This window comes from Schistocerca piceifrons, unplaced genomic scaffold, assembly GCF_021461385.2.
Source record: "Schistocerca piceifrons isolate TAMUIC-IGC-003096 unplaced genomic scaffold, iqSchPice1.1 HiC_scaffold_522, whole genome shotgun sequence".
NCBI classification, from domain to species: Eukaryota; Metazoa; Arthropoda; class Insecta; order Orthoptera; family Acrididae; genus Schistocerca; species Schistocerca piceifrons.
The window spans coordinates 220,131-228,301 of record NW_025728758.1 but is presented as its reverse complement, the minus strand read 5'-3'; the positions used below and the strand labels follow the sequence as shown (position 1 = coordinate 228,301).

The 8,171-nt window shown below is 36.3% G+C and overlaps 1 long non-coding RNA gene across 1 annotated transcript; it reads left to right on the top strand.

Moving 5' to 3' along the window:
- Positions 1-2,833: 2,833 nt before the first annotated feature.
- On the top strand, positions 2,834-7,743 carry LOC124753080. The gene is made up of 3 exons (XR_007012310.1): positions 2,834-3,167; positions 3,412-3,521; positions 7,393-7,743. It is a non-coding gene; the product is annotated as an uncharacterized LOC124753080 (long non-coding RNA).
- The last annotated feature ends 428 nt before the right edge of the window (positions 7,744-8,171 follow it).

Genomic DNA, 8,171 nt, shown 5'->3' with positions numbered 1-8,171 from the left:
ATAAAAATCTCATTTTCCACATGTTAAGCCGTCCTATACCCGTAATTTTCCGCCACTTATTTATTGGTAAACACTTGTTGGATGCAGACGTGCCGCCCCCCCCCCCCCCCCTTCCTCCACAATCTTGGTGTGACACTGACCTGTAACATATCCCGAAGTCTACAATATGCATTTTGAGGCTGTTGTTATGAAAGTGGGAAGTACAGATCTTCCAGTTAAATCAGGAATAGCTTAAGTGCATTACTTGAAAGTGACACAGGAAAAGCTTACTTATGTAGGTGGTAGTAATGTCGGCAAAAAGTTCTTGTGTGTGAAGTTGCCATGTAGAACACCAGGTTTAAAACTTTTCTCCCGAGTCTTGAACTGTGTCGGAACAAAAGTGAGGCATTCATATGACTGTTTTCATTTCTCTACACTTATACAGATGTCTGAGTTCTGCTGTGTTAACATTGCAAAGTCCTGTAGGCATTAACCAAAACTGTCATATTGGAAGCAGAATCAAACATATTTGTTACGTTACTTGATATATTCAGGAGAAAAAGGCAATGTTGCTTCTTATTAATATAATACATTCAGAGTCACAGCAGTATTTGACCAACCATAACTGATGCTGAATGTGCATGTCGTCATATAATATGAAGGGCTTATTTCAATAGTGGTACAAGTCCAGTACCTACACTTTTCTGTTTATAATGCTTCTGAAATTAGTGATCCAAACAAACATAAATAAAGGTTCATCTCTAGCAAGAAGCCATATGCTTGAATATTTCTGGTATCTCAACTGCAGATTTTTCAGCGCTCATTTAACTTTACGACTCTATATCTCGAAATTAACAAAAATGGACTTGTACCACTATTGAAATAAGCCCTTCATATGCACACACAGCACATCGATCTCGTGAGGCACAAGGCTCTCATAACGAAGTACGTACGTCGGTCAACAGATGACACTAGGAAAAGTATGTTAACTGCGCTTTTTAGTTGCTACTTGCGACTCTTAGTTGCGGCTTGTCACGGAAATCGCAGTTGGACTCCATAGCGTACCGCAGAGATGGACGTAGTACGAACTTCGGCCAACAGATGCCACTGTTAACCGCGCTTTTTAGTTGCTACTTGCGACTCTTAGTTGCGACTTGTCACTGAAATCGCAAAAAGCAGTGCTAAATTCGACCAATAGATGGCTCACGTCTTTGAATGTGAAATACTATTTGCGACTGCTAACTGTGACTGAAATCGCAGTTAGATTCTGTAAAGTTGCTACTGTGATATCTGTGACTTCTCAGTCACTGTGATTTCTAACATACGCGATTTCCTGCCCACCACTAATACATACGAGGTTGACAGTCTTAAAAGTCCTGGGATTACAACTTGATAGTAAATTCAGTTGGGAGGAGCACACCACAGAACTGCAGAAAGGCCTTAACAAATCTGTATTTGAGTGTTAGCAGACATAGGCAACATAAAAATGAAAAAGCTTGCGTACTTTCATTCCATAATGTCGTATGGGATAATATTTTGGGGTAAATCTTGAAGTCAAACAAAAGTTTTCAAGGTCCAAAAGCGTGTAATACGTATTATTTGTGGAGTAAATTCACGGACCTCCTGCAGAAACCTCTTCAAAGAACTGGGTTTACTAACTACTGCTGCTCAGTATATTTACTTCTTAATGAAATTTGTCGTAAATAATATATCTCTTTTTCCAACAAACAACTCAGTTCATACATACAATACCAGGAACAAAAATGATCTGCACAAGGACTTAAAAGCACTTACTTTAGTTCAAAAAGGGGTCCACTACTCAGGAACACTCATCTTCAATAATTTGCCAGGAAACATAAAAAATTTAGTTAGAAATAAAGATCAGTTTAAAAGGAGCCTGAAAGACTTAGTACTGGCCAACTCCTACTCCATTGGCGAAATTTGTAATAGAAACAAATGATGTATTGTATTTATTCATACTATTAGTATTGTTATTTCAGCTTTAAAAAAATCGACATGTTCCACATCCACGAGGATCTTCTCAGCACGGATCTATGGAACGAAAAACTAATCTAATCTGGGTTAAGCCGTGGGTTTTACGACGACACGATAAAAGCATTCAACAAAACTTGTTACGTGACCTTGCAGTGGAAGACGTCAAGTCGTACATCAATTACTTAAGAATGGATGAGCATACATTTCTGTATGTGCTCAGTGAAGTGTATCCTCATATCACAAATCACAATATTCACTTAAGAACTGCTACATCTTCAGAAGACAGGCTCACTATAACACTCCAATTCCTTGCTACTGGAGAGGGTTATGTTAGGTCTGGTCAGGTCACGTCTCCAATCTTCTTAATCTATTTTTGTATTCAGAGTGCCTCACGTTGTAAAGCGGCTCATCAGCTTCAGACATCTCTATTAATTTTGTAGTTGTCGGCACACACCAATTGTGTTTACCGGCAATGGTTATAAAAACAATACAGACGACAGAACGCTGCAGCGATGCTAGCGCTCCATGTGGTAACATGTCACATTGCAGTGAACAGAAGACAAGCGGTTTCTTTGATAAAAACAACGAGTTTTTCGTTGAATAAAAAATACAGCGAGGCCCTAGATTTGATCAAATATTGGACGACATTTGACAAAGTCACTATTACACTATCAAATATCTTTGACAAAGTTATTGGACAAAGAAATTTGATAGTGTAATACCGGCCACTCAGTATATTTGCTTCTTTATGAAATTTGTCGTAAATAATATATCTCTTTTTCCAACAAACAACTCAGTTCATACATACAATACCAGGAACAAAACTGAACTGCACAAGGACTTAAAAGCACTTACTTTAGTTCAAAAAGGGGTCCACTACTCAGGAACACTCATCTTCAATAATTTGCCAGGAAACATAAAAAATTTAGTTACCACATCCAGTTGAAGGCACTGAGAGTATTATCTTCGAAGACGAAATTTTTGGCGGGCAGAAAGATCTGTGGTTGTTATTGTTTTCGTCCAGGAGGTAGATGCCGCATGGAACTTCTGTAGTAACTCAGTAATAGGCTTTGTGGTATTGTGAATTCTAAGAGACAAGAAACGGAACGCAAAATTGTTGGAGAGAAAACAGGAAACGTAATATACATTCGCATTCTGGGAGGCAAACAAGCTGATGGGTTAAAATGATTGTCGTGAGTATCGTATTTTCCTATAGAATATAAATGTATATGATTTATTTAATACTATGGCGTATGTACTCAAGCTGTACGTGTAGTGTTGTACTCATGAACCTTATAAACGGCAGATTTAGCTCCATAGCTGTATTGTATGCAACATAGTACTGTTGTAGTGGCTGTTGGAAGGCTTCTTCAAATGTAACTGTCGTTTAAACATGTTGAGATGTTAATTAATGGAGTTGTTGGACTTTATTTTTAGTCACTGAAGAATATAGCCGTGAAACTCGCTAAAAACAGGAAGAGAAATGCAGCAAAACTGGAGATACTGTGGGAAATTCGCATTCGCAAAATAAGATGCTGAAATAGCAGGTAAGGGTTCATATGAATGTCTCGCCTGACATTCAGAAAATTCTTAAATCAAATCAGTGTCTAGTAAATTCACTCTTCATTATTAATCATAAGGACCATTAGGGGTAAATGGTTTAGAATGTAAGTGTTTGAATGGACAATTTTTAGATCTTAGCTGCGCTGCTTGGAAAGAAAATGCTGTAGGATAGATTGAATAAAAGTATTCTGTTTGTGGGCCAGTACAGTGAGAAAGATATCCTAAGTGCAAAGCAGGCAATGCTGGCCTTTTTGGGTTGTACCAAAAAGATGCGAACTCTGAACAAATGTTCCAACTGTAAGTTTCATTCTTGATAATTTAGTCCTGTTTTCTTGCCAATTGGCAGTCATTACCACATCACTGTTTCCTACCTGAGGCTAACTTGAGGTTATTCGCACAAGGTCAAGTGCTGATGCTACACCCCTCTGCTTTGACCTCTAATGTCATGGTGTGCCTTGAGGTTTTGAGTGTGTGTGTGTGTGTGTGTGTGTGTGTGTGTGTGTTTGGTGGCTCTCTGTTGTGCTGTATGTTTGTTAGTGAGTAGTTTGACATGAATTGAATGTTTCATGTTGGTACTGAAAGAATTTGTGCTGGCTTTCTGGTGAGTTACTTTGAATTTGCATATTTGAGCTGATGGATTCATTTTTATGTTTGGAAATATTAGTGCCGTGTGTTTCTTGTGGTCAGAGATTTAATTTATTTTTCTTTTTTCCTTCTGTGGTGAAGAAGATATAGTTATGTATGAGTAGCTCATTGCTTGTTGCAATGGGCGAAGTTGTTTGTGTATACTGAAATTGGTGGTGGTGAAGGTTTTCATGAAATTTCGGGATTTCCTTGTTAGTCTTCAGTAATTGTTGGAATGTTATTGCTAGGTATCATGGGTACTGATGTACCATCATTGTTTAGGATACATTTTGATAGTAGTCATGTGAACATGGTTTGGTTTGTTGTACTGAGAACTTTGGTTTAGGTAGAGTAAGTGAAAGTGTATCTAGGGCTTTGTTTGAGGTATGTGGGTGAAGTGAAATTTGCAACACCATGTTTTAGAGTGGTTGGTTCGTGGTATTGAGGGCTTTGTTGGAGCTATGTAGGTCAAGTGACAATTGTGTTGAGTTTTTGGTTCTGTATGGGTTACTGGTATTGAGGTCTATGTTAGAGATCATGTGTGATTTACAACATCAATAGTTTTCATTTTTATTAAATTTTGAGGATTTTGTCTGCTTGATTTTTGGATGAATACTTGTTTTGCATTGATGTCATTATTCTTAATGTCGTTTATTTAGTTTGTCCTCTTCATTTGGTTGTCCTGTTAGTTTCATTCTATTGCTGGAGTTAAATACTTGACATGCTATTTATGTTTGTTCGCAAGTCTGATGAGTGATGTTGTGGGCCACCATATTGTGTGTGAAATAGTGTACACCATGTTGATGACATTACTGGTCAAAACAGGCAGGTGGAGTCTTGACTTTACACCAATCTACCTTTTATAATTGAGAAGTAGATCACTTTATATAAACTGATTTTGTTCTTTGGATATTGTTTGTGTGTGTTTTGATTAGTTACAAATAATGCTGTGTTCCAAGGACCATTGGTCTGTTTCTATCAAAATGGTGTTGATTACTTTGGATTTACGCTCTGTCTTTGTTTATGGCTACATACTGGCTATTTACAGATTACCAGCTAGCTTATTGGCTGAAAAGTAATGATAATGAACATATTGGTCTGTCACTGCTCATGTTACTGTTACAGAATGTTTACATCTACTTTTAAGTAGCACAAGCAATCGTTGTAGTCCTTTTATACCACATGGTTTTTGTTAAGTATCCATCTTTAGAGCAGAAGTTGCCAGAAGAAGCAATTTCAGTTCCGATTTAAATTTTTGTGGAGGTTTACAGAAGCCAGTTGTCTTTGATTTTATTCTTCAGTTTCTTTTTACCATGACTGGTTTTAAATTAACAAGTGATTTATGATCAGATGGTTCATATTTATTGCATATTTGCAGCATTCTTGTGTAGTTATGGCAAGAGAACGAAACATATACGCACCGAATGTGGTTAGAAATATATACAGTTCACACCTGGCCACAGCTGCACAACTCCAACAAAGCTGCAAACATGCAATAAATATGTACCATCTGATGATAGTGATTCAAAACTGGTCTTGGTAAATAAAGATTGAAAAATAATACAAAAGGTGGCTGATGGTAATTTATGGAAAGTTTTGAATTTTTTTTTTTAGAAGCTCTCAGATTATATTAGTGGGGCAGTAATAAAAATCTTTTGTGGCTATTGTTGAGTGCTTTTGTGATTCTTTGGCAAACTTAGTGATAAACAATTATTATGTTTTCTTCTAAATTTTTATTAAAATAACCTCTTGGTTAACAGACAGCTTTGGTGGCGCAGGGTCGTTCGTTACATACATCATTCCGCATACATAGAATGAGCAAGAGTTGCACATGCAATGGAAATAAAGCAAAACATACATTCAGATTACTTTTATTGTTGTCATTGTCAGCAGTGGTGGGAAGTAAATTAGTGGGATAGTGGATAGGGCAACAGTTAGCTCTCGCCTTCTTGTGCATTGTACTGTAGCTGAGAAAGCTGTGGTGCCTAAAAAATCAGTCATTATAGCAGGCACATAGGTGTCAAGAAAGAATGGCTGTTGGCTGACTCTTAACCACTGCCACAATCACAGAGTTATTTTAATCAAGGCATAGTGTGGTTGTGAAAAAATCAGTTCAAGCTGAAATTTGATCTGCACTATCAATACAAGACAGAAATATAACTTTCGTGTAAACTTTGCATCCTTAACTAGGATTTAACAAAGTTGTGTACTTTGGTATGAAGATATCTGAGAAGCTCCCATCTTACATACAACAAGTAATTAGATATCTCAGTAAATTCAAAGGAAAATTGAAAACATATCTCATTAGTGACTCCTTCCACTGATTATCTTAGTGCAAGGATTTGTTTCCTTCTTTAGATGGATGGCAGGTAGTGTGTTGTAAACTGTCCTATGGAATTACATATTTAGGTTACTGTTTTCCTCAAAAAAATATTTGATTAATGAAGTAAATATTAAGTTTCTTATAAGCTACCTAATATAACTGAAGTAGCAGCAGCTTTCTTTCAAATTCACTAGAACATGTTTAACTGGCATAAACAGAACTAGCATTCAGCAGTATTGTGATCGTTTCTTGTTAATATAGTGTACAGCTTAAGCAATGTTTGGTTGTCTTTTGTTAATGTTTACCTTCACTTGCTTCCTGTAAGTTCACCTTCTTGGTGGCAGAGTAGAAGAAATTTCTATTCCTGTTCAGCTTCTTGGTGGGATGTAGAGAATATGATGAATGAGTAGAATAAATTTCTATTCTTTTGAAATTGCGATGGTTTATTTATGTCGAGCCACGTTAGTAAATGTATATAATTCGAAGGTGCTATTAGAATGCTTAATGCCTTGAACATGCACCTACATAATGACTGTCAGTAAATCCATAGCATCACTATCTTCAGCTGCCCAGTTGCAAAGTGAATGCAATACATGATCAGATTAGCTGATTATAAGTTCCATCATTTAACAACTTAATATGTGCTCAAATGTAGGAGTTTTTACTGCTAGGTACTTCATTTGAGATTGGTTTGCACCTCATTGGTGACAGGGTGGTGTATTCTACATACAAAATTCATGTTACTGATCAGTACATACTTAATTCTTTTCTAATTTGACATGTTGTGATGTTATTCTAATTTGACATCTAGAGATGTTATTCTACTTATGTTTGTTCTTTCCATCACTGCCAGATTCTATCAAAAAATATTCAATAATTCATTCAATATATCTTTGATTTATTTTCAGAAGCACATTGCAAATCCAGTACCACAACAGAGTGACTACAGGATTGCACAACCAAACGTTCTCTGCCATCACCCTATATTTTCTGGGATGGTTACTAGGGATAGGCAACAGCCAGTACCCAAGATCATTATTTTTATTTTACCGTCTGTGCCAAATTAATGTGTGTGATAATATATTAATGTTACGTCATTGTCTGTAGTAGTATGATAGATACACTTTAAGAAAATGAAATGGTTTACATTCCGCTGTGAAAACCCACTGTCATAAAATGTTTATTGATGTGGATGACAGTTGTATCTCTTGTCTTGGAGTTACTGTTGCAATGAATGTGATTTTTTAGTATGACATGTTAAAAACAACTGCAATAAAATAAATTTGTTGTATTGACCCATTTTATATGTGTGTTGTTGACAATCCCTGCTCCCATCCCCACCCAGAGAAAGTAATTACAGAATCAAGAATCATTGCATAATGTGTGTGAGTTCAATGTGAAAAGTATGAAATTAAAATATTTTGTGATTGGTTCTGCATGGAATATTGAATGTTTTGTTGTAATATATTCAATTATTCAAAATTTATTCACTTACTGTGAACCATTGGACATAAGCTGTATTAAGTATATTAGTGACATGTGAAAATTTCTGCCAGACTGCAGCTTGAGCCTCATCGAAGATTCACTGTGTCTAGGTTTAGAATAAGGTATAATGAACCCATTATAACACATTCTACAGTGATGCACAGCTTCTTATTTGGCATGTATTTAGTTCTTTTTCTTTGAT